This window comes from Sus scrofa, chromosome 6 (genome assembly GCF_054392235.1).
Source record: "Sus scrofa isolate SSC_HxYL_T2T_F1_AM1 chromosome 6, Sscrofa_HxYL_maternal_Yorkshire_Landrace_v2.0, whole genome shotgun sequence".
In the NCBI taxonomy this organism is placed as follows: domain Eukaryota; kingdom Metazoa; phylum Chordata; class Mammalia; order Artiodactyla; family Suidae; genus Sus; species Sus scrofa.
In genome coordinates this window covers 141,802,110-141,826,452 of record NC_139388.1, presented here as the reverse complement: position 1 = coordinate 141,826,452, position 24,343 = coordinate 141,802,110, and the positions used below count along the sequence as shown (strand labels likewise).

Sequence of the window (24,343 nt, the reverse complement as noted above, 5' to 3'; positions counted from 1 at the left end):
TCCTCTACTTTCTTTTCTTTACCTCAAAAATATGTTTTAACATTGAATTTTTTTGTTCGTTTTGTTTAGTGTCGCACCTGTGGCATATGGAGGTTCCTAGGCTAATAGTCAAAACAGAACTGCAGCTTCTGGCCACAACCACAGCCACAGCAATGTGGGATCCACAGCTCATGGCAACACTGGATCCTTAACCCACTGAGAGAGTGTAGGGATCGAACCTGTGTCCTCATGGATACTAGTTGGGTTCATTATTGCTGAGCCACAACAGGAGCTCCACTAGTTGGGTTTTTAACCCCCTGAGCCGCAATAGGAACTCCCTACAATTGAATTATTTTTATTTAATAGTTGTAAATGTTGTAATAAATTGAAACATTATAGAGCCAGTCACAATCCCTCAAAATGATCACATTAGAAGTTTTATATAGAGCCTTTTAAATATTTTTATGCTTATGTATGTGAACAGATGCACTATTATATACTTTGTTCTTTTTATACAAATGGTAAATACTATGTATAACTGATTTTATAAACTGATTTTTATTTGTATAGCAATATATCATAAGTACCTTTGCATGACCATATATAATAAACTCCTACATACTTCTCACTATGTATCAGGCACTAGTTTAAGTATTTTCTATATTAACTCCTTTAATTCTTTGAACAACTCCTCTTCATAGATAGAGAGACTGAGATGCAGAGCTTATGTGACTTTACCCAACATGCTATGTCTAGTAAGTGGTAAAGCTGGAATTTGAATCCAAGCAGGATGGTGTCAGAGGCTTTACTTTTGCTCTGCCCTGCTTCTCCAAAAAGAGAGAGCTACCTTTCCATTTTCATAGCTAGTTTGTGAATAGAAGTCAAGAAACAAGAGCTCTACGATTATATCTCAAAAACAAAAATAAACAGATGGTAGATTAATCCTACTTTATGAAAAAATATTATTATGAAAGTAAAAACAATGTATGACTCTACATGTATAAATTTGAATGATTTCCCCCTTTTTTCCTTTATAATTTTCTTTATGATTCTAATGTCTGATTAGATGGGGTTTTTTGTAATCAGATAAAAATTGTAAGGTCATTTTCACTGTGAATGTAATAACCAGAACATATTAATTCAAAGTTAGTGCTTCATTAGTTTTTTTCTCTCTTTGGCCACACCCACAGCATATGGAAGTTCCCAAGCCAGGGATCAAATCCAAGATGCAGCTGCAGCCTACACCACAACTGCAGCAACGCCAGATCCTTAACTCACTCTGTCAGGCTGGGGATCAAACTTGTGCCACCACAGAGAAGACTGCACCACAATGTGAACTCCCTAGTACTGCATTAGTTTAAAAAATTTTTTACGGAGTTCCTGTCATGGCACAGTGGAAATGAATCCGACTAGGAGCCACAAGGTTGCAGGTTTGATCCCTGGCCTCGCTCAGTAGGTTAAGGAGCTGGCATTGCCCTGAGCTGTGGTGTAGGTCGCAGACGTGGCTCTGATCCCATGTTGCTGTGGCTCTAGCATAGGCTAGCAGCTGTAGCTCTGATTAGACCCCTAGCCTGGGAACCTCCATATGCAGTTGGTATGGCCCTAAAAGTCAAAAGACAGGAATTCCCTTGGTGGCTCAGTGGTTAACGAATCCGACTAGGAACCATGAGGTTTCGGGTTCGATCCCTGGCCTTGCTCAGTGGGTTAAGGATCCAGCATTGCCGAGAACTGTGGTGTAGGTCGCAGACGAGGCTTTGCGTTGCTCTGGCTCTGGTATAGGCCGGTGGCTACAGCTCCGATTTAGACCCCTAGCTTGGGAACCTCCATATGCCACGGGTGCGGCCTAGAAAAGATTAAAAAAAAAAAAAGACTAAAAAAATAAAAAATAAATTAAAAAATTTTAAACTAATGGTAAACATTAAAAACATATTCAGTATACAATCTACTGAGTAATAATAATAACATATAGTGATTTCTTATGTATTTGGATTGTATTAGACAGGTGCTTTACATGCATTTTCTCATTTAACCCTCATAGTTCTCTGTTATTATCCCTATTTTATGTTGAGGAACATGAGGTTTAGATTGGTTAAGTCACTTGCTGGAGGTCATAGTGAGTAGCAGTGATTTGAACCTAAGTTGAGTCCACAGTCAATGTCCTTCGTCTCTGTGCTTAGCTACCTTCAGACTTGGGTGTAACCTCTGTGCCTGAATGTAGCTTATATAGTCTCATGTTCATGGAAAATCCTTCATAAAATCATTAGAAGTCTAATGGCACTGAAAATATATTCAATAGCTTTTATAAATGTCCTGATTTAAAGAAAAATGTTCCATATGTTATACACTAATGATTAAGAAATTGTGAGTTTCAAATAAATATTGTTTTTCTCAGTACTTAAGATTGAATACTCTAAAAAAAAACAAAACAAAACATTGAATACCCTAGACATAGATTAAATGTTTAACGCTATTTGTTGTGAGTAGGCCAAAAGCTTATAGGTCTCAAATGCTGCCTGAAATTCCCACTCAATTGTTCTTTAGGTTTGAGCATTTCAGGCCTAGGTGTAATCCAGAAGGCTTATCCTTGAAACTATTATCACTGATTAATATTTTAAGTAAAGTCACTTTTATTAGATGTTTAAGCCTGTAATCTGGCTGTGCTCAGGGCAACTACATTTCTAAGATCTAGAAAATCCTAGAACAATGACTTAAGGACTGGGAAAGCTCAAAGGATGTATGTAGCACAGCAGTACTGGACAAGTGAGGTACTAAAGGGAGGTGACTAAAAGACAGACTTGGCCTGCTGAGCAGTTTCACCAGAGGAGAGTGCTACTGGTACATCCCAGGTGGGAGATGTGTTTGTATAATTTCAGTAAAATGTAAAACAGGCGTCATTAGATTAGAATGGGCTTTTGATGGTTTCAGTCATACAGTTTCTACATAATTATATTAAATTATTGCTTGTAACAATTCTGCCTACTCTAAAAAATTTATAGTAGCCCCTTTGCCAGGCTTTACCATTCTCAACATCACTGATCACTGATTACATTTAATAGAAGATAAAAAGTTAAAACAAAATTGAGAGAAGGGGGATTTCCTGACTATTAAGAATAAGTAGAAACAGTGTATACCTAATGGCAGAAAGAAAAAAGCATGTATATGTTATATGATGCCTTAAATATGTATTTAATAGCTCTGAGTCAGTTTTAGGGAATATCCTAAAATACATGGCAAATGGAATTTTTACTCTTCTATTTATGACTGAGGCAACCCTCCAGAAACACTGAGACTATTACTTCTGGTTTCCTTAGAACTTTGGCTTACACAGAGCTACAGCTGGTCAGACTTTTCTCTACCTCATAGCATCCGGTTGAATATTTAACTCAATTTTTAATTTTTTTTAAGGCCACACCTGCAGCATGTGGAAGTTCCCAGGCTAGGGGTGGAATTGGAGCTACAGCTGCCGGCCTACGCCACAACCACAGCCAACGCCAGATCCGAGCCATGTCTGTGACCTACACCACAGCTCGCGGCAATGCCGGATCCTTAACTCACTGAACAAGGCCAGGAATCGAACCCACATCCTCATGGTTCCTAGTCGGGTTCGTTAACCACTGACCTACAAAGGGAATTCCCTAATCTTGATTTTTAAGTAAGCTATTTTAAGTCATAGATTCCTGACCAATTTATATGTGACAATATCTACCACTCAGGCTAGTCAGTTGTAGCTAGGGGAGGCAGACAGTTCAAAATATCTAGTATTATAATTAAAATTTTAAAATAAGCATACAGTTCATTTATATTAAGCATTTTAGAAATACAGTTACTTACAGAAGAATAAGTACATATATAAAATTTGTAGACATTTTAAAACCAAAGTCTAATCTCTCTAATTCATACTTAAAAGTATCACCATGGTAGGTGTTCTGGAATTAGGAGGACCCTGAGGGCTACCAGCAGATTCTTCTCTGCCACTCTTCTTTTAAGCTCTGCAAGGCTCTTTCAGAGGAACATATCTAATAGAAGGTATCATCAAAAGTACACTAAAGTCCAGACTTCTCTTTTCTCTGTGGAAATCACATGGCTTTTCATTCATAAGAATATAAGTTCTTAACTTCCCCTTCTGCAATGGAATGCCATCTCTGCCAGTTCTGTGTCTTTTTGTTTGTTTGTTTTCCTAGTACTTATTTATCTTATAACTGGTAGTTTGTACCTTTTTTTTTTGGGGGGGGTCTTTTTGTCTTTTTCTAGGGCCACTCCCGATGCATGTGGAAGTTCCCAGGCTAGGGTCTAATCGGAGCGGCAGCCACCAGCCTATGCCAGAGACACAGCAACACGGGATCCGAGCCGTGTCTGCAACCTACACCACAGCTCACAGCAATGCTGAATCCTTAACCCACTGAGCAAGGCCAGGAATCGAACCCGAAACTTCATGGTTCTTAGTCGGATTCATTAACCACTGAGCCACAACGGGAACTCCGTTTGTACCTTTTAACTATCTTCATCCAATTCCCTTTCCTCCCATCCCCTGCCTCTGGTAACCACAAATCTGATATGAGTGAGTTTTTTACTTTGTTTTTGAAGTATAATTGACCTATAAACTATGTTAGTTCCTAGTGATTCAGTATTTCTATACATGTCAAAATGAGCACCATGGAGTTCCACTGTCGCTCAACAGGTTATGAGCCCAACTAGGGTCCATGAGGATGTGGATTCAATCCTTGGCCTCACTCAGTGGGTTAAGGATCTGAGCTGAGGTGTAGGTCACAGACACAGCTCAGAGTCAATGTTGCTGTGGCTGTGGTGTAGGCCAGTGGCTGCAGCTACAATTAGATCCTTAGCCTGGGAACTTCCATATGCTTCAGGGGCAGCCCTTAAAAAAAAAAAAAAAAAAAAAGGCAAAATGAGCACCACAATAAGTCTAGTTATGATCTGTCACCATATAAAGATGTTATATAGTTACAGACTATATTCCCCAACTATACCTTTCATATTGACTCATTTATTTTGTAACTGGAAGTTTACACCTCTTATCTCCCTCATCTATTTTTTTCCCTCCCCTGCCTCCCTCCCATCTGGCAACCACCTGTTTGTTCTCTGTATCTATAACTCTTTCTGTTTTGTTATGTTTATCTTTTTTTTTTTTTAGATTGTACTTGTAAGTGAAATCATATATGTCTGACTTAACTTTACTTAGCATAATACCATCTAGTCCATCCACATTGTGGAAAATAGCAAGATTTCATTCTCTTTTTATGGATGACTCTTCCATTGTATACCACTTCTTTATTTCCTCTTTTTTTTTTCTTTTTAGGGCTACACCACAGCATGTGGAAGTTCCAGCTGCCGGCCTACACCATAGCCACAGCAACGCAGGATCCTTAACCCACTGAGTGAGGCCAGGAATTGAACCTGCATCCTCATGGGTCGTAGTCGGGATCATTAACCACTGAGACACGAAGGGAACTTCAATTCCTTCATCTATTTGCTTCCATATCTTGCATATTGTAAATGATGCTGCAATGAACATGGTGGTACATATATCTTTTCTAGTGGGTGTTTTCATCTTCTTTGGACAAATACTGGGAGTGAAATTGCCAGATTATATGGTAGTTTTATTTTTAATTTTTTGAGGAAAATTTCATGCTATTTCCCATAATAGCTGCACCAATTTAATTCCCATCAATGGTATACAAGAGTTCCTTTTCCTCCACATCTTTACCAATACTTTTTATTTGTTGTCTTTTTGATACTAATCATTCTGATATCTGATTATGGTTTGACCTGCATTTCCGTGATGAGTAGTGATGTTAAGCATCTTTTCATGTGCCTATTGGCCATCTGTATGTCTTCTTTGGAAAAATGTCTATTCAGATCCTTTGCCCATTTTATAATTAGGTTGTTTCTTTTTCTGATGTTGAGTCATATGAATTCTTTGTGTATTTTGCATATTAACCCCTTGTTGGATTAATCATTTGCAAATATCTTCTTCCATTCAGTAGGCAGCCTTTTCATTTTGTTGATAGTTTCCCTTGCTTGTGTTAAAGCTCTTGTGTTTGATGTAGTCACATTTATTTACTTCCTTTGTATGAGGAGACATCCCCCAAAATATACTACTAAAACCAATGTTAAAGAGCATATTGCCTGTATTTTCTTCTAGAAATTTTATAGTTCCAGGTTTCACATTTAAGTCTTTAGTTTATTTTGAATTTATTTATTTATTTATTTTGTCTTTTATAGGGTAGCACCTGCGGCATATGGAGGTTCACAGGCTAGGAGTCTAATCGGAGCTACGGCTGCTGGCCTATACCATAGCCACAGCAATGCCAAATCTGAGCCGCGTCTGCAACCTACACCACAGCTCACGGCAATGCTGGATCCTTAACCCACTGAGCAAGGCCAGGGATCGAACCCCAAACCTCATGGTTCCTAGTCGGATTCGTTAACCTCTGAGCCATGACGGGAACTCCCATTTTGAATTTATTTTTGTGCATGATATGAGAAAGTAGTCCAGTTTGATTATATTGCATATAGCTGTCTAGTTTTCCCAACACATTTAGTGAAGAGGCTCTTTTCCCAGTTGTATCTTCTTCCCTCTGTTGTCATAGATTAATTATCCGTAAAAGGGTGAGTTCATTTCTGGGCTCTGTTTTTTTTTTAGACATTTACTGTGAGGCCTCCCTCTTAGCAAACTTTTAAGTGTGCAGTATAGTATTGTTAATTATTTGCACATCATTGTACAACAAAGATCTAGAAAATTTTCATCTTGTATGACTAAGTCTATGTCCATTGGAACAGCAAACTCCCATTTCCCCCTTTTCACAGACCTGGCAACCACCGTTTTACTTTACAGTTCTATGGGTTTAACTACTTAAGTTACCTCATAAAAGTGGAATCATACAGTGTTTTTCTTCTGTGTCTGGCTTATTTCACTTAGCATAACATCTTCAAGGTTCATCCATATTGTGATGTATGGCGGGATTTCCTTCTTTTTAGGGATGAATAACATTCTATTGTAGGTATATACCACACTCTATCTGTTTGTCTGCCGATGGACCATTAGATTGTTTCCACCTCGTGGCTATTGTGGATGAACTAGCAATGACTATAGGAATGTAAGTATCTCTTTGAGTTGCTATTTTCAGTTCTTTTGAATAAATACCTAGAAGTAGAATTACTAGATTACATGATAGTTCTATTTTTAATTAAAAATTTGTTTGTTTTTGACCACATCCACCACACGCAAAAGTTTCCAGGCCAGAAGTTTACAGTGCCACAGCTGTAACCAGAGCCACACCAGTGACAATTGTGGATCCTTAACCCACTGAGCCATGAAGTAACTGCTAGTTTTAATTTTTTGAGGAGCCTCTGTACTGTTTTCCATAGTGGTTGCACCATTTTACAATCCCTGCACTGCAAAAAGAGTTCCAATTTCTCCACATCATCATTAGCATTTGTCATTTTCTGTTGTTTTGATAATGGTCACCCTAACAGGTGTGAGGGTGGTATCTCATTGTGGTTTTATCTTGCATTTCCCTGATAATTAGTGATGTTGAGCTTCTTTTCATACCTTTTGGCCATTTGTGTGCCTTCTTTATTTTATTTATTAATTTATTTTGCTTTTTTAGGGCTGCACTCCCGGCACATGGAGGTTCCTAGGCTAGGTGTCTAATTGGAGCCACAGCTGCCAGCCTATGCCACAGCCACAGCAACATGGGATCCAAGCCGTATCTGCAATCTGCAAGACAGTTCACAGCAAGGCTGGATCCTTAACCCACTGAGCGAGGCTAGGGATTAAACCCACAACCTCGTGGTTACTAGTCGGATTCAATTCTACTGTGCCACAAAAGAAACTCCTGTGTGCCTTCTTTAGAGCAATGTCTATTCAAGTCCTTGCCACATTTTAAAATTGGGTTATTTGTTTTTATATTATTGTGTTGTAGGAGCACCTTATATATTTTGAATATTAACTCCTTATTGGATATGTGGTCACAGTTTTTTTCTCCATTCCTTAGGGTGTCTTTTTACTCTGTTTTGTTTGCTCTACAAAAGATTCCAATTTTGTTCTCATCCCACTTGCCCATTTTTACTTTTGTTGTCTGAATTTTTAGTGTTAAATCTAAGAAATCATTGTCAAGACCAGTATTTTGAAGCTTTCCTCTATGTTTTTTTTTCTAGGAGTTTTATATTTTTCAGGTCTTAAATGATTTGTCTCTGATATATTTGGGGTTTATTTATTTATTTATTGGCCACAGTGTGCAATGGCTTGACGTGGGATCTCAATTCCTAGATCAAGGACTGAACTTGGGCTTCAGTGGTGAAAGTTCTGAATCCCAACCACTAGACCAGGAAATTCTGAGTTTATTTTAGTGTATGGTGTAAAACAAGGGTCTAATATCTTTTTTTTCAGTTTTGATATTTTACCTTAAAAATTTTTCATTTTTATGCAATTTTCAAAGATTAAACTCCATTTATAGTTATTACAAAATATTGGCTATTCCCTCTGTTGTATAATGCATGCTTATAGCCTGTCTTACACCCAAAAGTTTGTACCTCCCAGGTCCCCACTCCTATGTTGTCCCCATACCCCCCCACTGGTAACCACTATTTTGTTCTCTGTATCTGTTGGTCTGCTTTTTTGTTGTTGTTATATTCACTAGTTTGTCGTGTTTTTTTAGATGCCACGTATAAGTGACACTATATGATATTTGTCTTTTTCTGTCTGACTTTCTTCACTTAGCATAATGCCCTCCAAGTCCAAGGATCCAATTTCTTTTTTTTCCGTGTGGATATTCAGGTTTCCCAGCACTGTTTGTTGAAGAGTTTATCCTTTCCCCATTGCGTAGTCATGGCACCTTTGACAATAACTTGATCATATGTGCATGGATTTATTTCTGAGCTCTGTATTCTTCTCCCTTGGTCCATATGTCTGTCTTTATACCCATAGTATACTGTTTTGATTACTGTGGCATTGCAGTATGTTTAGAAGTCAGAAAGAGGCTTCCAGATTATTTGTTATTCCTCAAGATTGTTTTGGCTATTCAAGGTCCTTTGTGGTTTCATATGAGTTTTAGGATCAGTTTTTATATTTCTGAAATAATGGCAGAAAATTAAAATGGCATTGATATTTTGATAAGGGATTGCATTGAATCTGTAGATTGCCTCTGGTCATATGAACATTTTAGCAATATTAGGTCTTACAATCCATGAACACAAGATGTCTTTCCATTTATTTGTATCATCTTTAATTTCTTTCAGCAATGTCCTATAGTTTTCAGTGTACAAGTCTTTTACCTCCTTGGTTAATTCCCAAGTATTTTATTCTTTTTGATGCTATATTTCTTAATTCCTTTCAGATTTTCATTGCTAATATGTACAGAAATATTACGGATTTTTGTATATTGATTTAATACCTGGCAACTTTATTTATTATGTCTAACTTTTCTTTTGGTGGAATCTTTTTGGGTTTTCTACGTATAACATTATGTTATCTACAAGCAGAGATAATTTTACTTTTCCCTTTCTAATTGTTGTGCCTTTTCGTTTTCCTTCCTAATTTCTCTAGTTAGGACTACAATACCCTGTTGAATAGTAGTGGTGCAAGCAGGCATTTTTGACTTGTTCCTGATCTTAGAGGAAAAGCTTTCAGTTTTTTACCACTGAGTATGATGTTAACTATGGGCTTGTCATATACGGCTTTTATTGTGTTGAGGTAATTTCCTTTTCTTCATAGTTTTTGAGTGTTCATTGAATACTGAAAGGGTGTTAAATTTTGTCAGATATGATCATGTGATTTTTTTTCCCACTTTGTTCTGTTAATGTTGGTGAATTATGTTGATTGAACATTCTGGCATCCAGGGATAAACCTGGTTGTGGTGTATAATCCTTTTAATGTGCCATTGGATTCAATTGGATAGTATTTTGTTGAGGATCTTTACATCTACATTAATCAGTGATACTTGCCTGTAGTCTTATTTCTTGTCTTTGTTTGGTATCAGGGTAATGTATGCTTCATAAAGTGAGATTGAAAGTGTGCCCTCTGTATGCAGATGACATGATACTATACATAGAAAACCCTAAGGACTCAACCCCAAAACTCCTTGAACTGATTAATAAATTCAGCAAAGTGGCAGGATATAAGATTAACATTCAGAAGTCAGTTGCATTTCTGTATACCAGCAATGAAACGTTAGAAAAGGAATACAAAAATACGATACCTTTTAAAATTGTACCTCACAAAATCAAATACCTCGGAATACACCTGACCAAAGAGGTAAAGGACCTATATGCCGAGAACTATAAAACTTTAATCAAAGAAATCAAAGAAGATGTAAAGAAATGGAAAGATATTCCATGTTCCTGGATTGGAAAAATCAATATTGTGAAAATGGCCATACTACCCAAAGCAATCTACAGATTCAATGCAATCCCTATCAAATTACCCATGACATTGTTCACAGAACTAGAACAAACAATCCAAACATTTATATGGAACCACAAAAGACCCAGAATCGCCAAAGCAATCCTGAGAAACAAAAACCAAGCAGGAGGCATAACTCTCCCAGACTTCAAGAAATACTACAAAGCCACAGTCATCAAAACAGTGTGGTACTGGTATCAAAACAGACAGACAGACCAATGGAACAGAATAGAGAATCCGGAAATAAACCCTGACACCTATGGTCAATTAATCTTTGACAAAGGAGGCAAGAACATAAAATGGGAAAAGGAAAGTCTATTCAGCAAGCATTGCTGGGAAACCTGGACAGCTGCATGCAAAGCAATGAAACTAGAACACACCCTCACACCATGCACAAAAATAAACTCCAAAGGGCTGAAAGACTTAAATATACGACAGGACACCATCAAACTCCTAGAAGAAAACATAGGCAAAACACTCTCTGACATCAACATCATGAATATTTTCTCAGGTCAGTCTCCCAAAGCAATAGAAACTAGAGCAAAAATAAACCCATGGGACCTCATCAAACTGAAAAGCTTTTGCACAGCAAAGGAAACCCAAAAGAAAACAAAAAGACAACTTACAGAATGGGAGAAAATAGTTTCAAATGATGCAACTGACAAGGGCTTAATCTCTAGAATATATAAGCAACTTATACAACCCAACAGCAAAAAAACCAATCAATCAATGGAAAAATGGGCAAAAGACCTGAATAGACATTTCTCCAAGGAAGATATACAGATGGCCAACAAATACATGAAAAAATGCTCAACATCGCTGATTATAAGAGAAATGCAAATCAAAACTACCATGAGATACCACCTCACACCAGTCAGAATGGCCATCATTCATAAATCCACAAATAACAAGTGCTGGAGGGGCTGTGGAGAAAAGGGAACCCTTCTGCACTGCTGGTGGGAATGTAAACTGGTACAGCCACTATGGAGAACAGTTTGGAGATACCTTAGAAATCTATACATAGAACTTCCATATTATCCCACAATCCCACTCTTGGGCATCTATCCGGACAAAGCTCTACTTAAAAGAGACACATGCACCCGCATGTTCATTGCAGCCCTATTCACAATAGCCAGGACATGGAAACAACCCAAATGTCCATCGACAGATGATTGGATTCGGAAGAGGTGGTATATATACACAATGGAATACTACTCAGCCATAAAAAAGGATACATCATGCCATTTGCAGCAACATGGATGGAACTAGAGAATCTCATCCTGAGTGAAATGAGCCAGAAAGACAAAGACAAATACCATATGATATCACTTATAACTGGAATCTAACATCCAGCACAAATGAACATCTCCTCAGAAAAGAAAATCATGGACTTGGAGAAGAGACTTGTGGCTGCCTGATGGGAGGGGGAGGGAGTGGGAGGGATCGGGAGCTTGGGCTTATCAGACACAACCTAGAATAGATTTACAAGGAGATCCTGCTGAATAGCATTGAGAACTATGTCTAGATACTCATGTCGCAACAGAAGAAAGGGTGGGGGAAAAAACTGTAACTGCAATGTATACATCTAAGGATAACCTGACCCCCTTGCTGTACAGTGGGAAAATAAAAAAATAAAATAAAATAATAATAATAATAATAATAATAATAAAAAGAAAGTGTGCCCTATGAGACACACCAAACAGAAACCAGTCCCTCAAGGAGCCCCTTGAAAAACCAAAATATTGGACACATGCTCCAACTTTCCCCTCTGGGAGAATCTGGTGGTTGGGAGTTTCCTCCTGGTCATGCTATGCTGGGGGTAGGGGTGCTCTGGAGAGTAGGTACCATGAATTTCCTTGTTGTCTTTGATGTAGCTGGTTTCATGCTTGCCTGTGGTATAGGAGCCTCTTAACTGATTTTTGGCTTTCTCAAAAGGAAATTGATCTATATATTGTTGTTAACTTGGTGTCTGTTAGTGTGGGAAGGAGAGTCTGGCAGTTCCTATTCTACCATCTTGCTGTGAACCACCCCTATTTCTCTGTCTTATATCAATCATTTATTATAATAAATTAGCATTGTATAGAATTCAAGCATGAAATCATTGGGATCTAGTACCTAACCAATAGTCAGTTGAGAACTTGATATTTAAAAGAGAGAAAAATCTAAGGGACAAATTAATGATGTATTTCTCTAGGTTACCCTAACATACTTCTGCATTCTTAAATTACCAAGAATTGAAGTTTCCAGGAGTTCCCATGTTGGCGCAGTGGAAACGAATCTGACTAGGAACCATGAGGTTGCGGGTTTGATCCCTGGCCTCGCTTAGTGGGTTAAGGATCCAGTGTTGCTGTGAGCTGTGGTATAGTTCGCAGACGTGGCTCAGATCTGGCGTTGCTGTGGCTCTGGTGTAGGCAGGCAACAACAGCTCCGATTGGACCCCTAGCCTGGGAACCTCCATATGCCGCAGGTGTGGCCCTAAAAAGACAAAAGACAGAAGATAGAAAAAAAAAAAAAAAAAGGAATTAAAGTTTCCAGATCTTTTGTTAAACCCCTGCCATGTGGCTCCTTTTGATAACTGCCACTAAATAGCTTAATGATCAGTGTTTTTTATATTGAGATATTGCCATAATATTCACTCTTTTAGAGGGTAATCAACGTTTTTGGTTAGAGTTTTATAAAACTACCCAATTTTTTTTTTTTTTTTTTTTGCTTTTTAGGCCCACACCCATGGCATATGGAAATTCCCAGGCTTGGAATCAGAGCTGTAGCTGCCAGCCCACACCACAGCCACAGGAACATGGGATCTGAGCTGTGTCTATGACCTACACCACAGCTCATGGCAAAGCCAGATCCCTCACCCACTGGGTGAGGCCAGGGATAACCCACATCCTCATGGATACTAGTCAAATTCATCTCCACTGCACCACAACAGGGACTCCCAAAACTACCCAAACTTTTCAATGGCTATTTCTTTAATAATCCTATTCCCTTCCATCCCCTAAAAGAAAAGGGTATGTATGATATGTATTAATTTAATAAAAGAATTTCTATAACAAGCTTAGACAACATTATTCAAGTATAGTTTTTTGCAATAAAACTGAATAATTTGGAAATATTGGCAGTTCCTAAGACTTACTTTGGGACTCAGAACATTTTATATATATATATACATATAAAACGATTTTTTTTCCATTATAGCTGGTTTACAGTGTTCTGTCAGTTTTCTACTGTACAGCATGGTGACCCAGTTACACATACATGTATAAATTATTTTTCAGAACATTTTTTTGTAGCCTCTAAGCTCCTGTGTCACACAATTGATTTTAAATGTTAAAATGTCTTTAAAAGTCTTACCCTTCTGTTTGAATTATCATTTTACCTCTCCATTCTGTTTTAAAATATGAATCTTTAGTTTGACCATTGCATCATATAGAGAGGGATTTAGAATTCAGTTAAGTTGGAGTTCCTGTTGTGGCACAGTAGAAACAAATCCAACTAGGAACCATGAGGTTGCGGGTTCGATCTCTGGTCTTGCTCAGTGGGTTAAGGATCCAGTGTTGCTGTGAGCTGTGGTGTAGTTCGCAGACGTGGCTCAGATCTGGCGTTGCTGTGGCCGTGGCATGGACCAGCAGCTGTAGCTCTGATTGGACCCCTAATATGGGGACCTCCATGTGCTGTGAATGCGGCCCTTAAAAAAAAAAAAAAAAATAGAATTCACTTAAGTCAAACGAAGTTTTCATTCTTCAATGCGTTATCATTCTTTTGATTTTAAGTTAATAATTAATTAACTTCTCATTTAACTGTTGATAGCTTGACAAATCCAAAACACAAATGTGAAGTGAAAAAACAGTCTTTGAGTTTCAAAGGAAAAAAAAGAGCCATTTACAAAGCTGATATACTTAAAAATAATGGAAGGCCAGCTAACTAATTATACAAAATGTTAAGGCTAGTGACCTAACAAACTTGGTTATTTGCTCTTCTTGGGTAATTTTTATGATTGATGTGTTTCCCAAAATTGGGAATTAAAGAGTAGAAGGTAGAGCCAGGCAAAAAAAGATTCTGTTTACCCAGATAAAGCTGAAATAAATGTCTCCAATTATTAGAGAGGCTAGGGTTGTTTATTTTGGAGGAAAACACATTATATTAAACCTTGAGGCTATTTTACACTGTATTATGATTGAACTGATACTGATATTTATGAATATAATTATATGGTATTGGCTCTTTTAGGTAAGTAGGTACATATTATACATATATATAATTATTTATACATTTATAACTCACTGATTATAAAGTTAGTTTCTAGCAAAGTGTAAAGGAGAGGAAAATCACCTGTAATTCTACTACCCAGAGATAACCATAACATTTGAATGTAAAAGATAGATATCTTCTAAAAACTTGGTATTATACCATATATGTAGTATAAGCGCCTAACAATAAGCTTTTTTGATTGTAGTGTAAGTGCCTGACACTGAGCTTTTTGATTGGTGATGCTTCCATTTCAAAGGCATCCGTCTTGAATAACCTATTGCCAACTGTATGACAGAGCTGCTAACAAAACCACTAGATAAGGAACTAGGCTGCCCCTGCCCTTTTTTGTTGTTGTTGTTGTTGTTGCTATTTCTTGGGCCGCTCCCGCGGCATATGGAGGTTCCCAGGCTAGGGGTCGAATTGGAGCTGTAGCCACCAGCCTATACCAGAGCCATAGCAATGCGGGATCCGAGCCGCGTCTGCAACCTACACCACAGCTCACGGCAACGCCGGATCGTTAACCCACTGAGCAAGGGCAGGGACCGAACCCGCAACCTCATGGTTCCTAGTCGGATTCGTTAACCACTGCGCCACGACGGGAACTCCGCCCCTGCCCTTTTAAAAAGCCCTGATTGAGCTAGATAACTGACCATTTAAGTAATCCCATTTTTCTCTTCTCCCACCCTAATACCTGTTCTTATGTTTTAAATCTAATAGCAAAACCCCCAAAACCCCATAGGAACCCCACCCCCAATCCCAATAAAGGCAGAAACCCAGGTCCATGCTTTCTCCCTCCCTCTGCCAGCAAGCAACTTGCCTATGTGGCCCTCAGGTGTGTGCCGAATACTCTCCAAGAGCTGTGAGTAGTAAATCTTGTCTTTTCAGAGTTCCCTGATGGCTGTTGCTGATGGCTGTTGCTGAGGTGCCCCTGATGGCTGTTGCTGTTGTAAAATGATAATTCAAACAGAAGGGTAGGACTTTAAAGACGTAGTAAGAACCAGCCACAACATTGCTCAGGTGGGGGAAATGCATTGAGGGGCTGCCACAAGTAGGACAGGCCCATCTGAATGCCCCCACCATTCCTAGCCAATAGCATCACTGTCAATAGGATGAGACTAACAGGAAACACTGTGTATAGCTTTGTAACCAGATTTCTTACTAACCTCTCTTATTAGTTTTAATCTTTTCTTTTTTGGCTTCTTCTGTTTTTAGTTGGAAAACAGCATCATCTGAAAATAAAAGTAATTTTGACTCCCTAGTGTGTTAGCTATATGTCATATTTTGGTTTCCTGAATTATTTTTTGTACTGGATAGAAATTTCTAGTCAGCGTTTAATAATTGTTGCTAGTGGGCTTCCTTGTCTTGCTACTGATTTTAAAAGAAATGTCTCCAGTGTACCAGGAGGAAATTTTATGCTCCAGCCATACTGTTCTCCTTTTATTTCTTTTTTTCTGCCTCAGGAAATTTTAATAAGGTGTTTCCTCAAAGTGGAATGATATCTGCCTCTTCTTTTCTTTTCATCTAATTAACACTTACAAAATCTTTAGAGATCTTAATTTAAATATTATTTCTTCAGAGGGGTTTCCTTGATGCCATATGGCTCTCTAAAATCTCTTCATCATCTGTTTTTTCCTTTTCCCATCCTTAATTTTGTATATTTGTGGACTCAAATTTCTGGAGAATTGTGTATTTGATTTTATTTTTCCCAAGTCTTCTTTCATTCATGTATTTACTTATGCACTCATTTGACACAAATGTTTCAAGCCCGTATTTTATGAAGAGCACTATATTGGGCGCTAGAGGTTCGGTGGTGAAGTAATCAGATATGGTCCTTGCCCTTGTGATGTTTACTTATTTATTTATTTTTCCAATGTACAGCAAGTTTTATTTCCCCCCTCAGAGAGAGCAAGCCACCCTGGGTAGGGTCTGGCCTTGTGATATTTATAATCTAGCAGTGAACAAGTAATGTAACAAATGCTAGGGTATGGATGCATATAGAAGTAGGAATTAACCCATATGGGTGTCAGGGTACCTCTTACCTCTCTGAAGAAATAATGTTTACACTGAGATCGCTAAAGATTTAGTGTTATTTAGATGAGAAGAAGAGGCAGGTATCATTCGAGTTTGAGGAAATAGCTTATAAAAATGCCCTGAGACACAAGAAGGAGACTAAAAATCACCAGTATGGATGCAGCATAAAGTTCTACTGTTTTCTTTCACGAATATTTAAATTTTTGCCTTTATTAATATTATTCCTTTACCTTCATTTTTAAAAGAGCTTCCTGCTAATTTTTCTTTTCTTTGTTACCACTTTAGTTCGTTTTACAAAAATATTTTAAATTATACATTTTTAAGTGTCACTTAGACTGTTAAAATTTTTAATTTGATGTATTTTTGTTATTTCTATAAATTGTTTCTATTTATATTCTTGATTTTCTTTTTGGGCTAAGAAATATTTAGCAAATAATTTAAGGTAATGTATATATCATGAAGAATTTATGGTGAGAAGGTATTACTGCACTGACCTAGGAATGTTTTGTAGATCTTTAGCTGGATCTACCTAAAATAGGAGAGCTCTTTTTAAATCTACTCAGTCTGAGATAGCTTTATTTTTTTCATAGATTTATACTTCCAGGTTTCTAAATACTTTTGTCTCCCTTAGATAATCATTAACTGTAAATCTTCATTGTTGCCAACTAAAATAATTATGGAACAAATTTTTTATTTCTAAATTTTCATCACATTAATTCATATATACACTGATGTTATACCAAATTATATCAATTATTGTCTAAACTTATAGATTTTTTATTTTTTGGAGAAAAAGTATCATTTTATGAAGGTAAATCTAAACTGTTATATATATATGAACCATTTTCCCTATGTTAAGTAATAATACATTCTTTTCCTTTTTCTACTATCAATGAAAACAGATGACTTAGTGACTTTTTTATTATAATTCAGTGTGAAACTAGCTTTATGCTATGTTTAAATACAACTTAATATGATGTATCTGCCTGAAGCAACTGACATTTCAAATTGTGTTTCTTTTCACCCCCAAAGCAAGAAGGTCTGCTCTTTCCTGTAGTTGGAGCTATTTAAATGAAGTTAATTTAAGAGGTCAGAATCTAACTTGTGACTTCTTAGATTCTTTAATTTGAATTACAAATCATTTGAAGGGTATAAGGCAACTGACTAAAAAATATTGCAGAAGGAAGAGTCAAACTATTAATTTGAATTTGCTTATTTTTGTATATCTGACCATCTAGACAGAGGGAATGAAAGACATTGGACAAAGTAAGACATTGGAAATCAGTAAGATTTACAGGGGAGATTAAACTCTTCACTAGAACAAGCTTTCCAATCATTTTCTGTACCTGAGAAGTGAGTACCAGTTACATGATACCCAAGTCATTTTATGAGCAACAACTCCTTGTTTTCCAGGCTAGGGAATAAATGAAGTAAGGCTAGTTAGTCCTGGTTATTTCACTTCAAGCAATCATTCTGTTGGTTAGCATCACTGGTTGAATAATAGACTTGAAACCAAATATTGCATATTACTCCACCTCAACCATATGTAAAATTTCTTTTGCTGAACTTAGTTCCAAACCATAGTATTATATTTTGTTAAAATAGCCTCCTTGTTCACACAGTCTCTCTTCTGTATGTGTGTCTCTGTCCAAATTTTCATCCTACAAAGGTATTAGTCATTAGATTAGGGCCCCCTTAATCCAATATTACCTCATTTTAACTTGATTGCATCTGTAAAGACCCTATTTCCAAATAAGGTCACTTTCACAGGTACTAGGGTTCAATACAGGACTTGAACATATATTTGTTTTTAGGGACACAACTTGGCTCACAATAGCACCCATTCTTACCTTTCATTTTTTTCAACTTCCCAGTAACCTTCCTGTTTAAGTATTTACCTCTAAAATTTGTTCTATTCTTTATTCTTAGTGACCTTGTTCCAAGTATCATTTTCCTCTCCTGTATCTTTAACTTTATCTCTTTTCTGGTTTCTCACCATGTAAACATATTTAGGTCACATTCATCTCAAAAGCAACAATAGGAGTTCCTGTCGTGGCACAGTGGAAATGAATCCAAATAGGAACCATGAGGTTGCAGGTTCAATCCCTGGCCTTGCTCAGGGGTTAAGGATCTGGCATTGCTGTGAGCTATGGTGTAGGTCGCAGATGCAGCTTAGATCCCAAGTTGCTTTGGCTGTGGTGTAGGCCAGCAGCTTCAGCTCCGATTAGACCCCTAGCCTGGGAACCTCCATATGCCACAGGTGCAGCCCTAAAAAGACAAAAAGATAAAAATAAATAAATAAATAAATAAAAAACCCCAAAACAAACAAACAAAAAACCCCAACAGTAACTCCCACACATCTCAACCCTCTATTTCTTTTCATCTCCTATCCCTTCTCCTTCCTATATCCCTGAATGTGTATCTTATATTCATATTTACTATTCTTCCTCTGCAGCTCACTCTTCAATCAACTGAAGTCTGGTTTCTGCCCCACTACTGAGACTGCTCCATCTTGTCAACATTTTTAATGCACCCTTTGTTGTTAAATCAATGGACATGTCTTACTTCTATTATAAAACTTACTGGATTTTTTGACCACTCCCATCTTCTTCAAACCAGCCTCTTCAAATCAAGTCCCTTGATTTCCATGGTCTTTCACTTCTCAAATGTTTCCTGTATCTCTGAATGCTTAGCCTTCTTGGAATGTTTTTCTTCCTCTACTTATCCAATAAATTGTGGTGTCCTCCTAGGATTAAGTTATCTTTATCCTTCTCCTCTCACTCTGGAGAGTTTTCTTGGTTAGTTTTATCTCCTTGCCTGTCTTCCACATCAGCTGTATGACACTGACCTCCCAGGGTGTATGTCTTCAGCCCATATTTCTTTTCTGAATTCTAATCATGTGTGTGCAACTCTTTGTTACACATCACCTCTTTGTTACACATCCCCTCTTACACATCCCACAGGCACTTCAGATGCAACACGCCAAAACTGTACTCACCAACTCTTACTCCTTAACTTCCTTCTTTTTCTATATTATTTTCTTTCTTAGTGACACTGTAGGTGAAATGTGGCTTCTGTACTCTGGCACCAATTAAGTCTTGGAGACAGAGTTTTGGGTGAAGCAGAAAGAACAGCTTTATCGATTTGCCAGGGAAAGGAGGCCACAGCAGGCTAATGCCTCAAACTGTGTCCTGCCTTGAGAGGGGATGGTAAGGGGTTTTATAGGTTTATCTCGAAATACAGGGTTATTGATTAAAGTGTCTATATTATTCTCTATCCATAGATCATTTTGGAGTGGTCAAATCCAGCGTCCCTTGGTCCAGTGATAGTTTATGGTTGTGTTGGGGGTTATTGTTCCTTGCTCTTTTCTCTGGAAAGGAGATTGCTTACTGGGAATGGGTGTTAGGGAGTGTTTTAATTACAAAAGAAAATACTAGATGCAGTATAGCTCTAACTAGAAAGTAACCATTAGTAAAAGGAAGCAATTAAGTAAGGAAGAGATCTATTTGTGAAAAGCCAGATGCTTTATAACACTAACTAGAAAGTAAATGTTAGTTATACAAGTTAGTGGGCCAAGGAAGGGCATAACATAATGGAGACTGTTTTAACTAGTTTTTAGCTGTAACAATATTTCCTAATCATTAATTCTTGTGTCAGCCTTTTGAGACTAAGGAAAAGCCTGTGAGGCTAAAGGAAAAGACTTTAACTTCAAAACAAATATTTAGGGGCTTGTACCCGGTTTCAGCATTACTACCTAGCCAGTTACCCTAGTGAGAAGCCTTATGGTCATTATAACTCTTGCCTCGAACTTTTCCTCCCCTCCATTTCCAGTTTTCCTGAATATTGCCTCTTTGTAATGTCTTCCAAGTTAGTCCTCTTTTCTCCAACATCATTTGAACTGTGTAAAATTAGACCCCATATTTTGTTCCTAGATTCTTTCATTATTACATCTTGTCCAGTCCAAACCATTTTCTATATTGTTGCCAATTTGATTTTCCAAAATGTAACCTGAAGATGCTATTCCACTGAAAGTCTTTTTGAGCCTCACCTTAGCTTTCAAGCTAAAGTCACAAACTTCTGTATGTCTCTTCTTTAGTCACATCTCTCACTGCTTCATTGCTGTAAACTTCATCCATGCTGAAATATTTGTACCTGCTTGAGTGTGTCATGGTGCTTTTTCCACATGGAAATCTCCTGTTCTTCACCCATGAATAGGAATTCTTCTTTTACATCTCTCGAGTCAAGAAGTTATCCCTGACCCTAAATCCTTCCTGTGGTTTAGATTTGGTACCCCTCGAATCCTTTATATACTTCCATAGATTATATGTTTACCTCTATGCAGCAACATAGATGAGATCTTTTTTTAAAACCCCAGAAATTAGCAGAGTGTTTGTAATATGAAATCCTCTCAAAAAATGTTTTAATGAAGTCATCAATATATACAAGGTTAATCTAAATATGTAGTAATAAGGGAAGGTGACAAAGATTGGATTATTAGAGAAAGACAAACATTTAAGAAATAGCAGGGGAGAAACTGGTGATAGAAATCAAAAGGTGATCAAAGGTTCTCCAAAGAGTGTAACCAATAGGGAATGGTGGTACTTGGTCTTAACATGCCAGTTTGTCTGGAATAGTGGTGAATTACTCCTACTGAACTGACTCCTGTCCAGTTTAGTATTGTTCCAGGTTTTTCATTTTTTAACAAGGATTTGTTATGACATAAGCTGGGATGTCTTTGGAGAATTAGTAGATGCAAGGTATGCTACCCTGATTCTTCCAAAGACCAAAGCACTCACTTCTCCAGCTGCTGGTAGTGGTTGTCAGCAGACATCTCTTAACTGAACTATTCTTTAAATGCTAAAAATGTGGAGTTCCCTTTGTGGTACAGTGGAAACGAATCTGACTGGTATCCATGAGGATGCAGGTTCCATCCCAGGCCTCGCTCAGTGGGTCAGGGATCCAGCATTGCCATGAGCTGTGGTATAGATCGAAGATGTGGCTTGGATTCCATGTGGCTGTGGCCGGCAGCTGTAGCTCTGATTCGACCCCTTGCCTGGGAACTTACATATGCTGCAGGTGTGGCCCTAAAAAGCAAACAAACAAACAAACACACAAACAAAAAAAAAAACAAAAAACAAACAAAAAAACCCCAAAAATGTGTAATCCATTAATTTAATTCTAGGACTTGTGCTCAGATAGAGCCATCTTGTCTCATCTAATTACTGATAAATGTAGGGGGTTAAAGTCTTATCCTCTTCCAATTTTGGACAATCATAAGAACCATCCCAGCTCCGGAGCTCCCCATTGGATTAGCAAGGGCCTTTGTTGGGACTGCATTACTTCTCTGTTCTCCCTCTGCCCAAATCTACTTCTTTTATTTCTACCACATGTTTTGATCCCAAGAACACACTCCTACAAACACCTTGTGTACCATTCTCAATTTCTGAGTCTATGGGGAACCTGATGTGTGACATGGGATCTCTACTTTTCACTTCTAGCTCCTGCCATGGTCTCATCTAATAGTATAGGGAATTTATGTATAGTTAACTGTTTTCTCATTTTGACACATGGTGAAATCTGAATGATGACCTTGAGATAACCTGAATCTGTGTCATGATCATTTCCAGGTGCAACAAACTTGTTGCCCTTTCAAAGACAACATAATGATGCTCACTGGTAAAGTGAAGTATTTCAATACCATAGGCTAAATTTACTTACCTGCAGCCTAGAAACAGGTAACTTTCTCTGGCCAGAGGTATAGAAGTGTTCAGCGGTGATGCCTCTGACAACACCTAGTGTTCCAGCCATTTGTGATGTGGCTGGTGCTACAACATGCAAGACACCAAGGCTACCAGGTCATTAGTAGGCAGAGTCAGTGGGAAACATGGAAAATTATTGGTTGGGTATGCATGAAATATGTGCAGAAAATACAGGATGAACATTCCTGTCCTAGAACATATGGGATATATTAAGATCTCTTATTATAATTGTTTTGTCATTTATTACACAATGAAATTACTTTATAATTTGATCAACAGTATTGTGTTTTCCAAAACACCTTTTTAGCAGTAATGATCTAAATAAAGTGAATGTTTATTAAATAAAAAATTTTGTACAGAATTTACATGTTTTAAATAAATTGATGATGAGCACAATGTATTTTGCACAAAATGTTTGTCAATATTGCAACCCAAATGAGGGCCATATCTGGTCACTTGAAAACCAAGAGAGGAGTTCCCTGGCAGCCTAGCAATTAAGGATTTGGCATTGTCACTGCTGTGGCTCATTGTTACTGCTGTGGCTCAAGTTCTGTACCTGGCCCAGGAATTTTTGCATGCTGTGAGAAAGCCAAGAAGAAAAAGAAAACTAAGAGACACAAATCTGTTGAAGAAGCAGTATCATATCATTTATTTCAAAATTAGCAGTTTTTTTTTAAGAAAACAGTGTCCAAAACTTGATAATTTTACAAGGGCACTTTCAGGACATATATTTATACATCACCCTGGAAAATGTAATTTTTTTCATCTAGATCAGAAAATCTAAAAAATTTCTTATTCGTTTTTCATTCAGAAATTTCCATTGCATATTCTTACTTCCTTTGTCAAAGATTAGTTAAGCATAGGTGCATTGGTTTATCTCTGGGCTTTCTATACTATTCCATTGATCTATATTTCTGTTTTTGTGCCAGTACTATACTGTTTTTCTGACGGTAGCTTGGTAGTATAGTCTGAAGCCAGGGAGCCTGAATCCTCCAGCTCCATTTTTCTTCCTAAAGATTGCTTTGGCTATTTGGGGTCTTTTGTGTTTCCATATAAATTAAAAATTTTTTTTGTTATAGTTCTGTGAAAAATGTCATTGGTAATTTGATAGGGATTGAATTGAATGTATTGTCTTGAGTGGTATAGTCATTTTCACAATATTGATTCTTCCAATCCAAGAGCATTGTATATATATCTTTCTGTTTGTGTCGTCTTTGATTTCTTTCATCAGCATCTTACAGATTTTGGAGGTCTTTTGCCTCCTTAGGTAGGTTTATTCCTAGATACTTTATTCTTTTTGATGTGATGTTAATTGGGATTGTTTCCTTAATTTCTCTTTCTGATCTTTCATTGTTAGTATGTAGGAATGCAAGAGATTTTTGTATATTAACTTTGCATCCTACTACTTTACCAAATTCATTGATCAGCTCTAGTACTTTTCTGATAGCATCTTTAGGATTTTCTATGCATAGTATCATGTCATCTACATGTTTTACTACTTTTCTAATTTGAATTTGCATGTTATACTTCTTTTACATTTTATACATGCATGTTTTACTTCTTTTCCAATTTGGATTTCTTTTATTTCTTTTTCTTCTCTGATCACAGGGTCTAGGACTTCCAAAACTATGTTGAGTAAAAGTGGTGAGAGTGGTCATTCTTGTCTTATTCCTGATCCTTGAGGAAATGCCTTCAGCTTTTCACTATTTATTATGATATTAGCTGTGTGTTTGTCATATAGGGCCTTTATTATATTGAGGTAGGTTCCCTCTATGCTCACCTTCTGGAGAGTTTTTTTTTTTAATCATAAATGATGTTGAATTTTGTCAGAAGCTTTTTCTGTATCTATCGAGCGGATCATATAGTTTTTATTCCTCAGTTTGTTAATGTGGTTTATTACACC

General features: G+C 37.3%; 1 protein-coding gene across 1 annotated transcript in view; it reads left to right on the top strand.

Moving 5' to 3' along the window:
* Window positions 1-24,343, top strand: part of MSH4 (mutS homolog 4) — a 181,757-nt gene that overhangs the window by 141,408 nt on the left and 16,006 nt on the right. The window lies entirely within an intron of this gene.